This window comes from Mytilus edulis, chromosome 9 (genome assembly GCF_963676685.1).
Source record: "Mytilus edulis chromosome 9, xbMytEdul2.2, whole genome shotgun sequence".
In the NCBI taxonomy this organism is placed as follows: Eukaryota; Metazoa; Mollusca; class Bivalvia; order Mytilida; family Mytilidae; genus Mytilus; species Mytilus edulis.
In genome coordinates, this window is record NC_092352.1 from 37,421,449 (window position 1) to 37,442,078 (window position 20,630).

Consider the following 20,630-nt stretch of genomic DNA (forward strand, 5'->3'; position numbering starts at 1 on the left):
ATACAAGATACAATTTGGTTGAAATGCACTAGAAATTAACGAATAAGGGGAGATAATTCTGTAATTTGCTATCATTCTAACAATTTTCTAACCAAGTTATTTGATATTACCAGACACACACAAACGAAAGACTAATACTTTTTAACTCGGGATGATGGTTAGTATTAAATAGCATGATTAGCTCGGTGGGTTTTTTCTTATCATGTTTTAATTTTTACCTTAATTGCCTGATTCTTACAAAGACTGGCACTTAAATATTTTTCTGGGATCCGGGCCCGTCTGGCCACCACAGAGGTTCAAAGTTGCCCATTTGCGTATTTTTCATATCAATCACACATTCGGTACTCTTCGGTATATCGCTTCGGCAAAGTTCCGAACCGGACCTAGCTCATTTTAAAGGTTTTGTCCCAAGCTATTCCCCAATTAAATAATTTTTTGGGATCCGGGCCCGTCTGGCCACCACAGAGGTTCAAAGTTGCCCATTTGCGTATTTTTCATATCAATCACACATTCGGTACTCTTCGGTATATCCCTACGGCAAAGTTCCGAACCGGACCTAGCTCATTTTAAAGGTATTGACCCAAGCTATTTCCCACTTAAATATATTTCTGGGATCCGGGCCCGTCTGGCCACCACAGAGGTTCAAATTTGCTCATTTACGTATTTTCATATCAATCACACATTCGGTACTCTTCGGTATATACCTACGGCAAAGTTTCGAACCGGATCTAGCTCATTTTAAAGGTATTGTCCCAAGCTGTTCCCCACTTAAATATTTTTCTGGGATCCGGGCCCGTCTGGCCACCACAGAGGTTCAAAGTTGCCCATTTGCGTATTTTCATATCAATCACACATTCGGTACTCTTCGGTATATCCCTACGGCAAAGTTCCGAACCGGACCTAGCTCATTTTAAAGGTATTGTCCCAAGCTATTCCCCACTTAACTATTTTTCTGGAATCCGGGCCCGTCTGGCCACCACAGAGGTTCAAAGTTGCCCATTTGCGTATTTTTCATATCAATTACACATTCGGTACTCTTCGGTATATACCTACGGCAAAGTTCCGAACCGGACCTAGCTCATTTTAAAGGTTTTGACCCAAGCTATTCCCCACTTAAATATATTTCTGGGATCCGGGCCCGTCTGGCCACCACAGAGGTTCAAAGTTGCTCATTTACGTATTTTCATATCAATCACACATTCGGTACTCTTCGGTATATACCTACGGCAAAGTTCCGAACTGGACCTAGTTCATTTTAAAGGTATTGTACCAAGCTATTCCCCACTTAAATATTTTTCTGGGATCCGGGACCGTCTGGCCACCACAGAGGTTCAAAGTTGCCCATTTGCGTATTTTTCATATCAATCACACATTCGGTACTCTTCGGTATATCCCTACGGCAAAGTTCCGAACTGGACCTAGCTCATTTTAAAGGTATTGTCCCAAGCTATTCCCCACTTAAATGTTTTTCTGGGATCCGGGCCCGTCTGGCCACCACAGAGGTTCAAAGTTGCCCAATTGCGTATTTTTCATATCAATCACACATTCGGTACTCTTCGGTATATCCCTACGGCAAATTTCCGAACCGGACCTAGCTCATTTTAAAGGTATTGACCCAAGCTATTCCCCACTTAAATATATTTCTGGGATCCGGGCCCGTCTGGCCATCACAGAGGTTCAAAGTTGATCATTTACGCATTTTCATATCAATCACACATTCGGTACTCTTCGGTATATACCAACGGCAAAGTTCCGAACCGGACGTAGCTCCTTTTAAAGGTATTGACCCAAGCTATTCCCCACTTAAATATATTTCTGGGATTCGGCCCGTCTGGCCACCACAGAGGTTCAAAGTTGCTCATTTACGCATTTTCATATCAATCACACATTCGGTACTCTTCGGTATATACCTACGGCAAAGTTCCGAACTGGACCTAGCTCATTTTAAAGGTATTGTCCCAAGCTATTCCCCACTTAAATATTTTTCTGGGATCCGGGCCCGTCTGGCCACCACAGAGGTTCAAAGTTGCCCATTTGCGTATTTTTCATATCAATCACACATTCGGTACTCTTCGGTATATCGCTTCGGCAAAGTTCCGAACCGGACCTAGCTCATTTTAAAGGTTTTGTCCCAAGCTATTCCCCAATTAAATAATTTTTTGGGATCCGGGCCCGTCTGGCCACCACAGAGGTTCAAAGTTGCCCATTTGCGTATTTTTCATATCAATCACACATTCGGTACTCTTCGGTATATCCCTACGGCAAAGTTCCGAACCGGACCTAGCTCATTTTAAAGGTATTGACCCAAGCTATTTCCCACTTAAATATATTTCTGGGATCCGGGCCCGTCTGGCCACCACAGAGGTTCAAATTTGCTCATTTACGTATTTTCATATCAATCACACATTCGGTACTCTTCGGTATATACCTACGGCAAAGTTTCGAACCGGATCTAGCTCATTTTAAAGGTATTGTCCCAAGCTGTTCCCCACTTAAATATTTTTCTGGGATCCGGGCCCGTCTGGCCACCACAGAGGTTCAAAGTTGCCCATTTGCGTATTTTCATATCAATCACACATTCGGTACTCTTCGGTATATCCCTACGGCAAAGTTCCGAACTGGACCTAGCTCATTTTAAAGGTATTGTCCCAAGCTATTCCCCACTTAACTATTTTTCTGGAATCCGGGCCCGTCTGGCCACCACAGAGGTTCAAAGTTGCCCATTTGCGTATTTTTCATATCAATTACACATTCGGTACTCTTCGGTATATACCTACGGCAAAGTTCCGAACCGGACCTAGCTCATTTTAAAGGTTTTGACCCAAGCTATTCCCCACTTAAATATATTTCTGGGATCCGGGCCCGTCTGGCCACCACAGAGGTTCAAAGTTGCTCATTTACGTATTTTCATATCAATCACACATTCGGTACTCTTCGGTATATACCTACGGCAAAGTTCCGAACTGGACCTAGTTCATTTTAAAGGTATTGTACCAAGCTATTCCCCACTTAAATATTTTTCTGGGATCCGGGACCGTCTGGCCACCACAGAGGTTCAAAGTTGCCCATTTGCGTATTTTTCATATCAATCACACATTCGGTACTCTTCGGTATATCCCTACGGCAAAGTTCCGAACTGGACCTAGCTCATTTTAAAGGTATTGTCCCAAGCTATTCCCCACTTAAATGTTTTTCTGGGATCCGGGCCCGTCTGGCCACCACAGAGGTTCAAAGTTGCCCAATTGCGTATTTTTCATATCAATCACACATTCGGTACTCTTCGGTATATCCCTACGGCAAATTTCCGAACCGGACCTAGCTCATTTTAAAGGTATTGACCCAAGCTATTCCCCACTTAAATATATTTCTGGGATCCGGGCCCGTCTGGCCACCACAGAGGTTCAAAGTTGATCATTTACGTATTTTCATATCAATCACACATTCGGTACTCTTCGGTATATACCTACGGCTAAGTTCCGAACCGGACTTAGCTCATTTTAAAGGTATTGTCCCAAGCTATTCCCCACTTAAATATATTTCTGGGATCCGGGCCCGTCTGGCCACCACAGAGGTTCAAAGTTGCCCATTTGCGTATTTTTCATATCAATCACACATTCGGTACCCTTCGGTATATCCCTACGGCAAAGGTCCGAACCGGACCTAGCTCATTTTAAAGGTATTGACCCAAGCTATTCCCCACTTAAATATATTTCTGGGATCCGGGCCCGTCTGGCCACCACAGAGGTTCAAAGTTGCCCATTTACGAATTTTTCAATAACCATAACCCAAGATCCTTTAGTCACGTTTATATATGTACACCCAATTTTATATACTACAGAGTTTATAATATCGTTGCATTTTGGGATATTCAAACACCAGGGGTCTCACTGTCATCTGGGCAGTCTCCAGTAGGTTTTCACTAGATATTCATTCTTTTTTTGGCTTTCCATAGATATTTCTATTTATGTTTCTGAATTTTTTTAGAGTGGCCGGCTTTAGTTTTAGTTTTATATATTATATATTAAATTAAATCTTTGATGAATCTTTGACGTCGTTTTATTGATAAAAATTTAGATTACATAAAGACAAATATGCAATTTATATAAGGGTTTATATTCGAGGACAACGAGAATTTACGACAGCTTGAAGGGATCATAAAACTATTTGCGGCGTAATTTTCATTCCTATTAACTATGAAAATCATACTTTTTAATGATTTTCAACTAAATTTTAATATTCAACCGACTGCTAGCAACCGTCGGATATTGATTATCAAATATCTAATAACAAAACGGCAGCTCACTTCACATACATATTTAAAACGGACTGAAATGCTTTTAAATTCAGTACAACTTCACATACATATTTAAACTGTAATGAAATGCTTTTAAATTCCGTACAAGCCGCGAAATTGTTGAATTCCGCTGTTGAATTATATTTAACTAAGATTTAGCGATTTTTGGAACGTTTGAGTCTTATGCAATTTTTCGGTTTTTAGACATATCGTCAAAATGGCTGCTTGAAAAAAGTGGCTGTTATCTTGATTGGTCGATAAAAGTGGCTGCCAGCTTGAGTCTGGTATGATATTATCCTATATATAGATCTGGACATATTGTTAGAGAAAATAGAATTTACTATATATAAAGTACATACCATTTTACGGAAGTCATTGATCTATTACCTTAGACTTTCATTCACAAAATATGCATATATAATCAATTCTTCTGATTTCCTTCAATTTGTTACAGAGTCGACTGAATTGAGATTTTATATGATGAAAAAAAAATTTGCTTCTACTTCAATGCATCGCATGTACAATAGAAATGAATCGCTCCAACAGTGAAAATGGAAGTCTAGTATCATTACCTCACTGTAAATATGATTCGCATAACGAAAATAGAATAGTGGAATTTTTATTCAATATCAACAAGCTGACTAAAAAAAAATGTCTTGATTTATACAACATTAATAATCGTGCTAAAAGCTACATTTTTCTGCAAATGAAACTTAACTGCTCTTGCACGCTCTGTTCGTGAACTATTCTTGTATACACATTCTACACACTGAAAACACCAAAACACCGCTTTTGTAGATTCTAGTGTTGAGAGCTCCATAGACATTATTCTATATAAATAAAAAGTTCATGTAATCATCAAAACACTGAACCTGACATTGATTAAAACAGCACACTCAGTTTGGCTGTACCTTGAGGATGTATTCTTCTGACGTTTTAGTCTCGTTGAAATCTCGTTCTGGAATTATTTCCAAAACATGTGATGCAAGTCGAAAATATCAATGCATTTTAGAAAAATATTATAATCAACCACAACTCTGTGAAAAAATTGTGTATTTACAATGAATAGTTTTTGAGTAATCCAGTTTTCAGATTTTACGACCAATCAAGTCAGTCTTTTTAGTCAAGCTTTTGAGAAAATGGATGTGAGATACAAAAAATTATTTAACAAGACTCATGTACATCCCACATCCTTTTTTCTTTTGAAATTTTTTAGATATGTATTTTTTAAATCATTTATTACCATAAACATCGAAATAATATGCATATTGTTCTTAAAACTGAGAAAACTCACAAATTAACAAAATTGACAAAATTGACAGCATGGTACATTTGACACAAAAAAGCATCAACAAATTATGTGGAACTGTGATTTATTTCACGATAATAGCCCAACAATAGCTAAAAATTGATGAAAAATGGGAAAATCATCAAAACTGTGTATTTTAAAGTGCACCACCATATGATTTTTTCTGCACCAATTATTCTTTTACAGTCATATAAACCCAAAAATTAAGCTGAGAAAAAAAAACTTAATTATAGAAAATTTTGGCTTCTCAGATCAGCACATCCTTAAGCTTGGGAAATATGTGAAAATGTGTATTAGATTTTCGTAATTTTCTTAACGGAGGAAGATATATTTGGAGCTGATGAAGTGTCTGTTTATCAAAATTCAAGTTAATAATTATTTCCAGCATCACTTCAAAAGTTTTTGTATTTCAGAATCAGAGACTAAACCTAATTGGTTTCAATGTCCATCCACCAATCTGTTCATCCCTGCTCAATGTATGTGCGACAATACTTCTAGTTGCCCATATAGACGGAGAGATATTTATCGGAAATATGCATGTAAGTAAAATACCAAAGGAGAGAATGGAGATTTTGAGATTTCGAATATCTCCTCTTTAGTGAAAGATTTACAATGATATACAATAAAGTTTTGAAGGCTCTATCTCTAAACCAACACTTTATTTGTCATGGATGAAAAGAGTATAACGAACTAAAAAGCTATGGTTTCTTGAAAGGGTTAGACACTCATGGGCTCATTCTTCTTGCGTCATAGATATTAAAAACACTTTTGAATGCATGTCTGGATAGCTTTGATTTAGTAATCTGTTTCGCGCTTTATCCGTTATTCTAGCATATTATAATCTGCATCCATCAGTGATCAGGGGTTCTTCTTCTGATTGATGAACCGTGAAAGTAAATTTTTCAGACCTTTGACAAAAATACTCTTAAAATTAAGAATGAAAATTGGGAATGTGTCAAAGACACAACAACCTGACCAAAGAGTAGATAACAGCCGAAGGCCACCAATGGTTCATCAGTACAGCGAAGTTATTTATTGTGGGAAAACATCAAGGTATCCAGTAGTAACATGACCTGGGGGACTATATGTGTATGAGTACGATGAACAAGAACAATCGGGAGGTTTGGAGGTTAAAGGTCTGTAAAATCATCTTCTAGTTATATCTGGTGAAAGTATATGAATTTGTAGGAGTAGTTGTGTCTAATTAGTAATCAGGTATTATCTCGGTACAATTTTTGTGTGTGAAAACTTTAACTTGCTTGTTTTTTCAATTCATCAAAACCCTTATTCATTATGTTAACATTCATTATTTAAAATAATGTGTTTTCCATCTTTGGGAGTAACTTCGGTGTCATTGCATAGCCTTTTGTTAACGATGGCTATAACCATTACAATGCAACTGATGGGGTACGTGTATGCTTTGTATTTTAAGGATTCAACGATTGCATTTAGAAATGCAACACTATTGGTTGAAAATGAAACAAGAAACAAAAACTCCAAAGTCAATTCTAAACGTGCATCAAAACTGACAAAATCAAACGTTATACATCAACGGATCTAGAGGAAATATATATCTTGCTTTTTACAAACATGTTCAATAAAATAATAAGTTAAATCTGATTTTTGTAGCTAAATCCCCTAACAAAACGTATACTGTCTTTGAATCTAATACATCTAAAGTTTGTACAGTACAGGTCCGAATATCAACCAAAGGAGTAGGTTCAGTAAGACCCCTTTTTGGCCCCAAAATATAGCAGTTTTACAAAGTTGTTAAAATGTAAACTTTTAGTTATTTATTGGACAGTAGAATGCTTCTGATACATAAATATGGGCTGTTTTTGACCTACAATATCAGGTATTAGCACCACACAGTCATGCTAAAATACTGAATTCTACACAATTCTAGCATTTTAGCTAAATTTAAGACGGTTTTCGTGTAAAACGAAAGTGGCCGCATTCGTGTTCATCCTTGATATTGAAATGTAAGTTGTATTTTATGATAATACATAACATATATAAAGGTTGAGGATGAACACGGATGCGGCCAATATCATTTTGGCAAAAACATCTGAAAAGTGGCATATTTGAGCTTGAATCGGATCGGTTTTAATGTAATCGTGTCTTAATCAGTTAAAATCTTTCACATAAACTTATTGCTTTAAATGAAATAGACACTTTAGTGTTTAAAAAATGGTAAAAATCTTTTTTGTCAGATGAACCTGAAATTTGAGGCCAAAATCGGTCCTTACCGGACCTATTCCTTTTCTGATTTTTTTTAATACAAAGAGGAATCTGAAGACTGAGCAAAGTTTTCTTTCGCGAAATCTTTTATGATGATTTGTCACTAAATACAAACCGACACAACCTGCTCGAATATTTGCCATAAGTAAACCGTCTAACTGCTGATACAATCGTCGCATCTTAATTAAAAGTTTTTGATATTGATCAGTCACAGTTATATTTTGTTTACTTTAGTTAAAATAGAGAAACATAATAGCACTTATCTCTCATAGTTTTAGTTTAAACATATTTATTTAGAGTGGATTAGGAAACAAGTTTTGAAACTTATATTAATCCCTTTCCACTTTGCGGGTGCGAGTGCTGCCTTGTATGGGCATTAGCCTACTCTTTTTCGAAATCTACAAGGGTGTCTTTAACGTGCAAGAAATATGGCTCTCTATGCACTAACCACTATACCACGGCTCTATCATATGAAACTTTAAAAACTGTGGTAGTATGAGTGTAGAAGATTGCTCACCGGATAACATCGACTCTTTGTTGCTGTGTGACATATTTGTTTTTCGATCATTAATTTTTACGTGAGTTAGGCAGTTTGTTTTCTCCTTTGAATTGTTTAACATGCCAATTTCATAGATTGTATAGCTGATTATGCAATGTTGACTTTGCTGACTGTTTAAATATGTACGGTGATCCATAGTTGTTAATGACTGTGTTATTTGGTCGCTTGTGGAAAGTAGTCTCATTTTGCAATCATTGCACACCTTCTTATCTTTATAACCATTACTGTATACCATTTTGTATTAGTATAGTCTCAAATTTTAAACTGTGTGTTTATACAAACTGCGCACCACTACACTAGGCAATTGAAATTGCCAAGTATGTTATGGAAAAGATGATCCTGTCCTACCTCATAACTTCTTTAACTATTTATTATTAATTAATCATTACGTCTTCAATTGACTTGATGATCAGCGATTTTTCCCCATTTTTTTTTCTTTTCTAACACATGCAATTTCGGTACTAGTGCTTGTTTCAGGCTCTGATGGTATTCCGCCAAATCTCTTGGTGTTGTCTTACAAGAAAAAGCGAGGAATGCAAAAAAATACATACGTCCTCTTCTTACCTTTACCTTTGCATATACATTGATATTTCCATGAACAGAAAAGAAGGACGAGAGATACCATAGGGAAATTCAAACTCATAAATTGAAAACAAATTGACACTGCAATGGCTAAAAGTTAAACAACATCGAAAAATAAAACTAAGCAACAGGTACCCCCCAAAAAACTGAGGATGCTCTCATGTGCTCTAAAATAGTAAGTAGACCTTGCTCTACATGTGGCACCCGTTATCTTGCTCATGTTAGTACAAACCAGGTAATCAGACTACTTCCGTAGGTCACATTTGTATGAAAAGAACGGAATCTTAGTAAGAAATAAAGAGCATATCTGCTTTCATCTGTGAAACTGATCTATAACGATCAACCAAATCTTGATGTCGTCCGTAAAATTTACAAAGGAATGATTTCAATATTTGTAACTCTTCGTTAAATTGGTAAAGACGAATACAATATCTAAAGGTTTTTATAATATGAATTATCAGCTCAAATACGTTTTATCGTCTTTTGTTTATGCGATGGTATTTTCCAATATCTTCATGAGGTACAATAAATAATGCTTTTCCATTCCCTTAGAATTTATAAGAATCGAAAGTTAACACAAGTACCTTTAAAATCAAATCCTTATTGATTTATTTATATACATGAGAGCACCAAATGAGATTGATCAGATGGTGAGGATTTAGAAAAAGTTGTAAATTTTAATATGTTAATAATATTAAATGTTTATATGAATATTTTAAAGTTCTGTCTATAATCTATAGTTTAAGTTCGATGCTAAATTCTCATTTGATAAAAAATTACTTCAAAAACACAGTTTTGGTCGTTTAAAAGCCTGTCAGAGAAATTATTGATACAGTTCTCTTAACCCGAATAGATGGGCTGATTTTAATTTTCTCTCCAATTCTGAAATTAGCACATATTTACAACTTCTCGTTAAATCAGCTTTTTATAATACCCATCTAAGTCTAATAGCATATGTCTTTCGGTTGGCTTACTGTTCCTAAATAATTGAAATGTTTACTCATTGTCAAACTTAAACTGTTATGAATATATGTGTTGACAGGTAAATGGTGTACAGATCCAATTCATTGTCCTTGTCAGAACTCCGGCAAATGCAAGGAATGTTTTCCTTTATATTATGGGGCTCTATATAAGCCGTGTCAGTGTAAAGTAGGTGAGTTACACTTTCATTTATTAATGTCTTATCAATAAAATGAATTCAACAATTTCACATGAAATTCCAGATTATTGAAACAAGCAATAACTTTTGACTGTGAAAACAATTTCCCGCTGTATTTTCCTTTATATCGCTATGTGTTGATCATTGATAATGTATGTATTGTTCTCCAATATAGGAACAAGTGGTACCTACTGTACAAAGATAACTGTAAGTAAACACAATGTTATATTGGCATTGCATTTTATGTGACTAAATATCGATTCATAGCCATGATTAGTAATCTATTAAATTAAAAGATCATAAAAATTCTTTAAAGTCTAAACAAACATAGGATTAAAAAAAGTCAAAGCTTGCATCATTATGTGAAGGCGTGTGAAGAAATGTTGTGAATGTCTAATTATTAAGTACTAGTTTGTTAAACAGATGGAAATAAATAGTGCAGTGATGAGTCATTTCTTTCGAGACATGTTCCATTTTACCATCCATAGCAGATTAAAGTCATGTGACTTCTTTGTTATCATGAAAAGGTCCACATTTACATGTACACTTACAGGTAAAGCCTTCAATGAGATAAATGTTAAATTAATTTTCTAGCATAAATTAAATGTTTAAAGTATAAAATTGTACTAATGTTGTTATTTTTTATTTATTTTTTATTTATTTTATTTTTTTTACATCAGAGAATTTCATAGATATATCTCTGGAGTTGGGTTTATTACTGAGTGACACGTTACTAGATATTGTACTGTCAAATGTATATTTCAATTGTTCTTGTCTCATATGTCATTTTTTGCCAATATTAGACTTAAAGAGACAGTGATTACCGATTTAAACAGACAGTCGTGGAAATGTGCATCTGTTGCAGTAAAACTGGACCGTTTATGTCATTATATTATGGAAAAAAAACTCAATGCAATATAATACATTGCATTGCCCTGAAATACATCATTTCTTCAAAGGTTCTTAGGTACTACAAAAACATAGATAAGTGCAACTCATTTTCTTTAACATTGTATGCATACAGTTTTTAAGCTTCAAGTGGTTTAACGTACAGATTATGTCTTAAATATGTTACTTATCTATACTTTTCATCTGTTTAGGTAAGACTATGTACTCAATGTAAGGAGATAATAGGATTGGAAGACTGCAGAAATTCTAATAACCCAGAATGTTTTCTTCAACTAAAAAATAACAAAACATCAATCTGCAATTGGACAGGTAACTCATAAACTAAGACATAACGGTCATCAAGCAATAGTTCCAGTATCAATGTATGCATTAGAAAAATTCAAACGGATAATACTGAACAAAATGATTTTAATTATTCTACGTTACTTGATATAGGGTGTTGCTATTACGGAAGCCAAATAACAAAGACTTTCTATTGGTGAAGTTAAAAACATCCTTTTGTTAATAGCACTAACGACATCGTTTTGTTGTTGACCATAATGGAATATCCCTTTCAAAGATGACAGCGGACTTGTTAATACAATTCCGTCAATCTTTTCTCGAATGTGAACTTCCGAAGAAAATTGTTTACCGGTTTGGTGCCATCACGAGCAACACGACGGGAGACAGACGTAGAGCAGAATCTGTTTACCGTTTCGGCGAACCTGATAACAACCCAGTTTTTCGTGGGATTCGTGTTTCTCATTCTTTAGTTCTCTCTTGTGTTCTCTTGTTTTTTTTTTGCTTTTATTTTACTTTTTTAAGCCATGGCGTTGTCAGTTTAAGTTTTACTTTAATGAGTTGGAATGTCTCTTTAGTATGTTTTGACTTTCTTTTGTCATATACATTATAGGGATTGTCAAAATTAAATTGCGACACCACATAGTATTATTCAAGTAATGAAAGTGTAACAAGGGCGAACTTAAGCATTGAATTCATTTTTTTTTTCTAAACATCTAGTTTATCTCAAGTGTATGTTTTCATCTTCGAGATTTTACATTTTTGATAGATTCAAAGACCAAATGAAGAAATGTTTTGTTGTGTTGTTATCTTTGACACAGTTTGTTGCACAAAACATATTTTTGTTTCTGTTCTGATAATTTTGATTAGCGTGTTACGACCAAACATCCCAGAAAGACGGAATATTTACATTTCCAAATAATTGAGACAATTTTTTTTTATTATAACTGAAAAACATAGTTCAAAACAACCTATATGAAAATGCTTCCAATGAAGATGAAAAATTACTCAATTTGGAGTTGATAATACACAGTTACTGATGCACAGAAACATATCCTAATTTATTTATGATACTATCCATCTTTTTCCGTACTTCCATGGGTGCCCGTCTGTATAGAAAGGGTAGAATATTGTACGATAAACTATAGTGCATGCCTATAGTATAGGCGAACTTTGGTTCGACCAAATTATAGAACAATTTTTCACTTTATGTGATAAAAATAGAAGAAAAATTTCTGCTTTAGTTTAAAACAAAACAAACCCAAAGGGTAGAGGGAAAATTATAGGATTTCAAGAAATGAGCTATTCAAATAATTCAAATTTAATATAGTCTAAAGAAAGCGTTTTGAAAATAAAGCTGACGACTTTTCAATTTTGGTACCATTTTCCTTTAAGCACAGTAGATTACAACTCATTCGAATACAAATCGCAAGACTTCAATTAAGATGCCATCAGGAAATGTATTGCATTAGTTCTAAATTGTCGTCTCAGAGATTTCCAATAAAATGACATACGTACTAACTCGACGTACGGACGTAATGGGACGGGTTATTGCCAATCATCAAATTAGATTGAATACATCTCTTAAGTTATACCAAAGTATCCAAAGACATTTAAAATCATACACTGGAATGATCGTTCATATGAATTGTTTTAACTATGACGATGTTTCTGAAAATTTCTGGATTCGAAAGCAGAATTTCTCAGAATCTAACTTTATAAGGTTGAAAATTCAGATATACCTATTGCTTCCATTACCTTTATAAACAAGTATTTGTCATTATTATTCAATGTATTGATAAAGAAATCCTGATATATGTTAGTTTATTTTTAGATTTAAGGTGTGTTCGATTAGGGATTTTTCTATATTAACCTTTTTACGGATATGCCATCGGAGTCCTAACATAAAAGATATTACTCGCAAAAAAACTGATCCAAACAAGAGGTCATAACTGTGGGTTATTGTTTTACAACGAACATGTTACTTTAAAGATTTGAACAGACACGTGGCATTCCTACATTTCAAGGAGTACTCTTCTATCTTGGTTAATTTAAGTAAGACTTAATAGTTCTCTCAGTTATTACATGTATCATACAAACATGTTGACAAAAGTTAAGCATTTTAGAGAAGGTCTTAGATAAATTTTGTCGATCATGAACCTATTTTGAATTCTAATACCTAACCGAAAACTGAGAATTAGGTTCCATTGAAATAAATTGATTAAACGCGCACTAGAAATATATTTTAATAATAGAATTTCACAAATCTGAATTTTTCATAGACAGTTTTCTTTTGCCAGTGTGTGATCTATCAAGAATATGATCACCTACAATTATTTTGCGATTCATATTTTCAAGTAACCGTCCACTCCCTAATAGCATACATAGATCGACGTCTTTAGACAAAGTTGAGTCTTTAACTGCCAGGATTCAAATCCTTTGCCTCACCAGTAATAAAATTCAAGTTACGCTACTGTCGATTGATTGACAGTTGGTTGCTTAACGTCCAGTGGCAAATATTGCATGCACAATTAACGTGTAGAGAGCGTGACATTATACCTAAAAGAGGCATCGAAATTCAACTTCCGTACTCAGACTGGCCAAGACTGCGTACTTGTACATCCCGCACATCTAAACGGACTCCCATCTGTGGCAATAGTTTAACTGCCGATCGGAACAAGACCAATAGTTACCATATTTGTATTTCCTTGATCATCTTTGGGAGGTTCCAGTCGAGACGTGGCGACCAAAGACACAGTTATTAAACGCAAAATATTTTAGAAAAACAATTTAAAAACATTGACATTATATAACACCTACGTTTGTACGGGCTCTTCCTAGAGTCCATGAACCATTATAATTAAAGACAAGATATAAATAAATTGACTGATTCAGTAAACTGTTATCATAGTTGTCCTACAGATGCGTACTCATATATTCCATTTGATAAAATTTTACAAAAAGGTGACACAGATGCATCATTGATCGTTTTTTTTTACCTGCGACAAAAGTATCTTGAAATAAATTATAGAAGTACGCTAAAAAGGAGAAGAGGAAAGTCGTGCGCACCTGTTACATTCCGGCGTGTTTGAAACTCTTTTATATGAGCGTCACTGATGAGTCTTATGTAGACAAAACGCGCGTCTGGCGTACTAAATTAAAATTCTGCTATCTTTGATAACTATTCCAAATCTTATAACTCAAGAATTAGAAATGACCATGCTTCATATCCCATTATTTTTTATTTGTTCAAACCTAACTTTGGTTTATGAGCTTTAAAAATTCACCGTTTAAGAGATAGCTATATGGGTCAATTTAAATCAAGAAGTAACAATCGGTGTTATAATTATTCCCTTTAAAGTTGTTTTCAATGAAGTCACTCCAAATTTGATAACAAAATATGTAAAGAATTAAATTAGTAGTTTGTGCTAATTTTTAAATAATATTTAACTCATCTAAGTATATTCATTCAACGAGCCAAAACTTCATGCAGTCTATAATCCCCCCGTCGACCTTCACTGCAATAAGCCGAAATACGGTCAGATAGGTTGGTTATGTCGAATAATGTCATTTTATTGGAAACATCTATTAAAAATCTAGACTACATAAGTTTACTTTTTAGACTGAATGCATTCATGAAGACCGAATTGTATGACTTCAGTTATTAACTTCACTACTAACAACTTCAGTATGTTCTCTTATGTATTTCGTTAATTAGCGGCATGCTATCCAACTTTTAGAAAAATTTTGTTTGATGCAGAAAATTGAATTCAATGATTTCCTGAAGTATACCTTTTGTCACCTTGTCTTTGTTGTCTTTTACTTTGAAAATAAACGTAACACAGTACACATCTTATTAAAAACGACATTTAGAAATACTTTAGTTTCTTAATTCACAGTACTTTAACCATGTGATCATGGTAAATGTTCAAATTATGATATATAATCTTTCAATCATTTTAATGGATGACAGGAGCTTGCATTACAGTAACTGCTAGTAGTCGTTGCTAATTTGTGCCGGAAAATGAATAATGCATGCCAGATATTGAATATGATGTTTGTCAGATGTTTAAAACACAGCTAATAGCAAGAACCAGTTTGTTATACTCATCAAACGGATCACAATGTATAGTTCTGTAAATTATAAAGCTAAATTCCGTTTATTGTAATTTATTATTTGTCTTTTTCAGAATCACTGAATGATTTTCCGGACTGTGGAGATTCAATTTATTCTATGCAAGGTATATTAAATTGATTCTATAAGATGTGAATACATATGTGGGATTCTTAGTTTTTTGGTTTCGCGTTATTCGTTATTCTTATTAGCTTTTTTTTAAATGTTTGGACCAATTTATTCTCATGTTATCATTTATCTAATTATATGTTTCAAAACAAATAACACATGAAATGGACCTCAAACAATTTTTACTGTAAAACAATTGTGGCCTAATTTTCAAAATATTAGCAGACAAATCAGGTGCTAAACCTTTCACGAACCGTAGAGATGTTAAGAATAGCCCACAAAGTTTGTTTTGACCCCCTCCCACTACCCCAAATGTCAATTCAAATTTCTAATACATGTAGCGCTAAACATACTTGATGGAGGCAGTTCTCCTTTCTGATTAATCAATTAAAAAAAAAAGAATTCACTTTGAATAATTTACAAAATACTCTCACTTATGACTGATTGGATGTGATACATTGAAGATGTTATGCAAACTTGCTATATTCCGTTTAGCGCTATTAGAAATCACGTATCATCATTCTTATTTCAAGTGCTTACGGTCGTAGGTTTAAACCCTGACCTGTTAAAAAACAGAGTACTTTAATAACAGTTATGTACCAATTTTACTGCAACAGATGCGCATTTCGCATTTCGACAAAAAATGTCTCTCCAGTGAAGATTAAGGCAAAACTATGTTAAAATCATAAGCCTTTTTCAAGAGACGGTGAGCTAAACTCCTAATAGAAGAAACAGTATAGCCAAAGTCGGACAAGAAATCAGAGCTTGATATGAGCGAGATATATCCCTTTTTTCATTTTTTTTAGCGAGATATATTCCTCAATTTAAAATCATTTCTCATATTTTGTTACGGCACTTTAAAATTACAAAAAAGCGTTTTTATGTACAAACGTTCTAGCTACTGGGCGTCAGTTTACCAGCAGAGACATCGTTCCAGTGGTAGTTTTGATGTTAAATTACCATTTTTTCTTAACTAAATGCCCATTTCTACAATACATATCTCTTTAATGATGCTCCAGGTAAACATATTTGAAAATCCAACACTTCTTCAAAAGATCAATAGCTGTATTTCAAAATTGACAAAATGTGAAGTCACAGCTAGGCAAGGAGCTGTGCATTAGAGATACTTGGTATTTGCTGCTGCTCCACTAATCATGTCGCTATATATGTAAGATCAATGATTGGTTGACTCGGAATCGGAATATTGTGTTCAGTTGAATTACATGTCTTTCTTCAGATGGTTACATTGCGACCTAACGCGTTAAAATTCCGGTTCAGCGTATCAATCTCATTTAATTTGCTGCTGAATGTTAGACAACAAAGCGTCACCACCATCTGTTTCACCTGAATTAAAATATCTATCCTTAACCCAATTTACGAAGTAATATTTATAGGCGTTTATGGCCGTATTGTACGAAGTGAAAACCTAAGTTTTAAGTGTAGTGAAAAATCGTACCTACATGTATATGCTGTAATCATATCTCAAACGTTTTATACATTTTACTATCTAAAAAGTCAGGAATATGCTAGTTCTTTTGAATTCGTTTGATGTGTTTGGATTTTGCAATGTGATAAGGGACTTTCTTTTATGAATTTTCCTTTGAGTTCGGTATTTATGTTATGTTACTTTTTATTTAATGCATGTTGAAGTTGCTTTTGCGATATTGCTAAAGGATTTTTCATATTTTCCCAATTAACAAAAGAATATGAATTATAAGAAGTGGTATGAATGACAAAGAGACATCTATATAGAAGGGGCAAAATGACAGAGATATAAACAGCTTTAATGTTTTGTATAATCTTCAACATTGAAACAACCCCGTCACGTAAAGACATTTTTAAAAAAGACATGCAGCCAGTACTTCGGTACTGGCATGAAAATACGGATTTTTTTTTTGAGTTATTAAAATTTGCTGTTACAAAATGATAGAAATTATTATAAATTAAGGAATGTATCTCCCTCATGCAAAGCTCTGATTCCTTTCACGGATTTGGCTATACTTTTTGGACCTTTTGGATTATAGCTCTTCATCTTTTATATAAGCTTTGGATTTCAAATATTTTGGCCACGAGCATCACTGAAGAGACATGTATTGTCGAAATGCGCATCTGGTGCAAGAAAATTGATACCGTTGATTTTATTACTATCACTGGGTCGATGCCTCTGCTGGTGGACTATTAGTACCCGAGGGTAACACCAGCCCAGTAGCCAGTACTTCGGTACTGGCATGAAAAACCGATTTTTTTTTTTTTGAGTTATCAAAATTTGCTGTTACAAAATGATAGAAATTATTATAAATTAAGGAATGTATCTCCCTCATGCAAAGCTCTGATTCCTTTCACGGATTTGGCTATACTTTTTGGACCTTTTGGATTATAGCTCTTCATCTTTTATATAAGCTTTGGATTTCAAATATTTTGGCTACGAGCATCACTGAAGAGACATGTATTGTCGAAATGCGCATCTGGTGCAGGAAAATTGATACCGTTAATTTTATTACTATCACTGGGTCGATGCCTCTGCTGGTGGACTATTAGTCCCCGAGGGTATCACCAGCCCAGTAGCCAGTACTTCGGTACTGGCATGAAAAACCGATTTTTTTTTTTTTGAGTTATTAAAATTTGCTGTTACAAAATGATAGAAATTATTATAAATTAAGGAATGTATCTCCCTCATGCAAAGCTCTGATTCCTTTCACGGATTTGGCTATACTTTTTGGACCTTTTGGATTATAGCTCTTCATCTTTTATATAAGCTTTGGATTTCAAATATTTTGACCACGAGCATCACTGAAGAGACATGTATTGTCGAAATGCGCATCTGGTGCAAGAAAATTGATACCGTTGATTTTATTACTATCACTGGGTCGATGCCTCTGCTAGTGGACTATTAGTCTCCGAGGGTATCACCAGCCCAGTAGCCAGTACTTCGGTACTGGCATGAAAAACCGATTTTTTTTTTTGAGTTATTAAAATTTGCTGTTACAAAATGATAGAAATTATTATAAATTAAGGAATGTATCTCCCTCATGCAAAGCTCTGATTCCTTTCACGGATTTGGCTATACTTTTTCGACCTTTTGGATTATAGCTCTTCATCTTTTATATAAGCTTTGGATTTCAAATATTTTGGCCACGAGCATCACTAAAGAGACATGTATTGTCGAAATGCGCATCTGGTGCAGGAAAATTGATACCGTTAATTTTATTACTATCACTGGGTCGATGCCTCTGCTGGTGGACTATTAGTCCCCGAGGGTATCACCAGCCCAGTAGCCAGTACTTCGGTACTGGCATGAAAAAAACGGATTTTTTTTTTGAGTTATTAAAATTTGCTGTTACAAAATGATATAAATTATTATAAATTAAGGAATGTATCTCCCTCATGCAAAGCTCTGATTCCTTTCACGGATTTGGCTATACTTTTTGGACCTTTTGGATTATAGCTCTTCATCTTTTATATAAGCTTTGGATTTCAAATATTTTGGCCACGAGCATCACTGAAGAGACATGTATTGTCGAAATGCGCATCTGGTGCAAGAAAATTGATACCGTTAATTTTATTGCAAAGACAGTGTTACATGCTCTTCAACTTCATATTTGTTTGACTTTCTAACTTTTTTGATATGATCGTCATTGATGAGTCTAAAGTAGACGAAACATGCGTCTTGTGTATCAAAGAGGGAGGAAAGATACCAGAGGGACAGTCAAACACATAAATCGAAAATAAACTGACAACGTCGTGGCTAAAAATGAAAACGACAAACAGACAAACAATAATACACATGACACAATATAGAAAAATTTAGAAAGAACAACACAAACCCTACCAAACAAATCAAATTATAAGCTGGTATCTTTGATAACTATTTACACTTCTATTCAATTTAGAAAACGAACGGCCTGAATTATGTACAACAAATTGATAAAAAAAAGTATTCACAACAAACGACAATTTCATACACTTATCTAGGACCAGGCACAAGTAGAATGCGGTGGAGTTCAACATATTTGATATTTATTTTTCAGCAAAATTAACAAACAATGCAATTTTTATTGTGTTATTATTTTGTTCACGCATTTTTGTATTTAAAAAAGAAAAATGTTCATCTTTTTTTAGGATCGCCAGGATCAGATGTTGAGTGCCGTATGTTTAAAATTAGATTTGTCTTTCATGTATCATGTGTGTTCTTTGGTTCAGATAATTTAATCGAACAAATGATTCAATTAGTTGAAAAAATTTGCACGATTGATATTTCAGCAAAAGAAGCATTAAACGGACAAACTCTTTTCAACCGAATTGGACACTGAAATTGATTTATGATTTATTCAAATATATTTGGTTAAGTACAGGCACGTGACTCCATATTAATATAGACAGATAATTATAAATTAGAATGAGGCAACTATGTTCATGTATAACATTTAACCAAACTGAATTCTTACAACTTGAACAAATAATTTATAAACATTTAGTATTATAAAGTTTTACAAAAAGGAAAACAGTCTTCGAGAACATCATGAAACAAGAACTGCAATCTTGCAGTAGTAAACAATTCCACGTTTAAGCAATATGAAAACTCTCATATCAAAAATTCAAAATTTATAGATCATGTAGATAGTAATTACAAATAAGATTGAATTTGAGTTGAACTATTCAATTATTATTTGAATGTATTCTAAACATGCTCGTACTGGACATTCCTGTTACCATTTTTTTAAATGCTGTATCTTCGTTTAAAGAAAAAACATTGTTTTGTATTACATTGTTGATTTATTCAAGAATTTTTGGTAAGACAAAAATAAACTCTACGCACCAAAAAACCAGATACATTAAAGCATCTGTTTCTTTCACTTAAGGTTGTAAAGTTATGTAGAAAAAATACAGAATTTTCTTATACTTTGCCAACATATAGATTTGACTGTGCTTTTTCAAAAAAATAATAAAAAGTTTGGGTCACCGCGCTATTTTTCAAAGTACGAATTGTTCAAAATTACCATAGTTTGCTTAGATTGTTCGTGAAAAATACAATTACCTGTATCCAAACCACCCATT

General features: G+C 34.2%; 1 protein-coding gene and 1 long non-coding RNA gene across 2 annotated transcripts in view; both read left to right on the forward strand.

Annotated features, from left to right (window-relative positions):
* LOC139489689 (uncharacterized) overlaps positions 1–20,630 on the forward strand; it is a 195,980-nt gene that overhangs the window by 89,053 nt on the left and 86,297 nt on the right. The window lies entirely within an intron of this gene.
* On the forward strand, positions 11,251–20,098 carry LOC139489692 (uncharacterized). Its single transcript, XR_011656220.1, has 3 exons — positions 11,251–11,362; positions 15,523–15,573; positions 19,695–20,098. It is a non-coding gene; the product is annotated as an uncharacterized lncRNA (long non-coding RNA).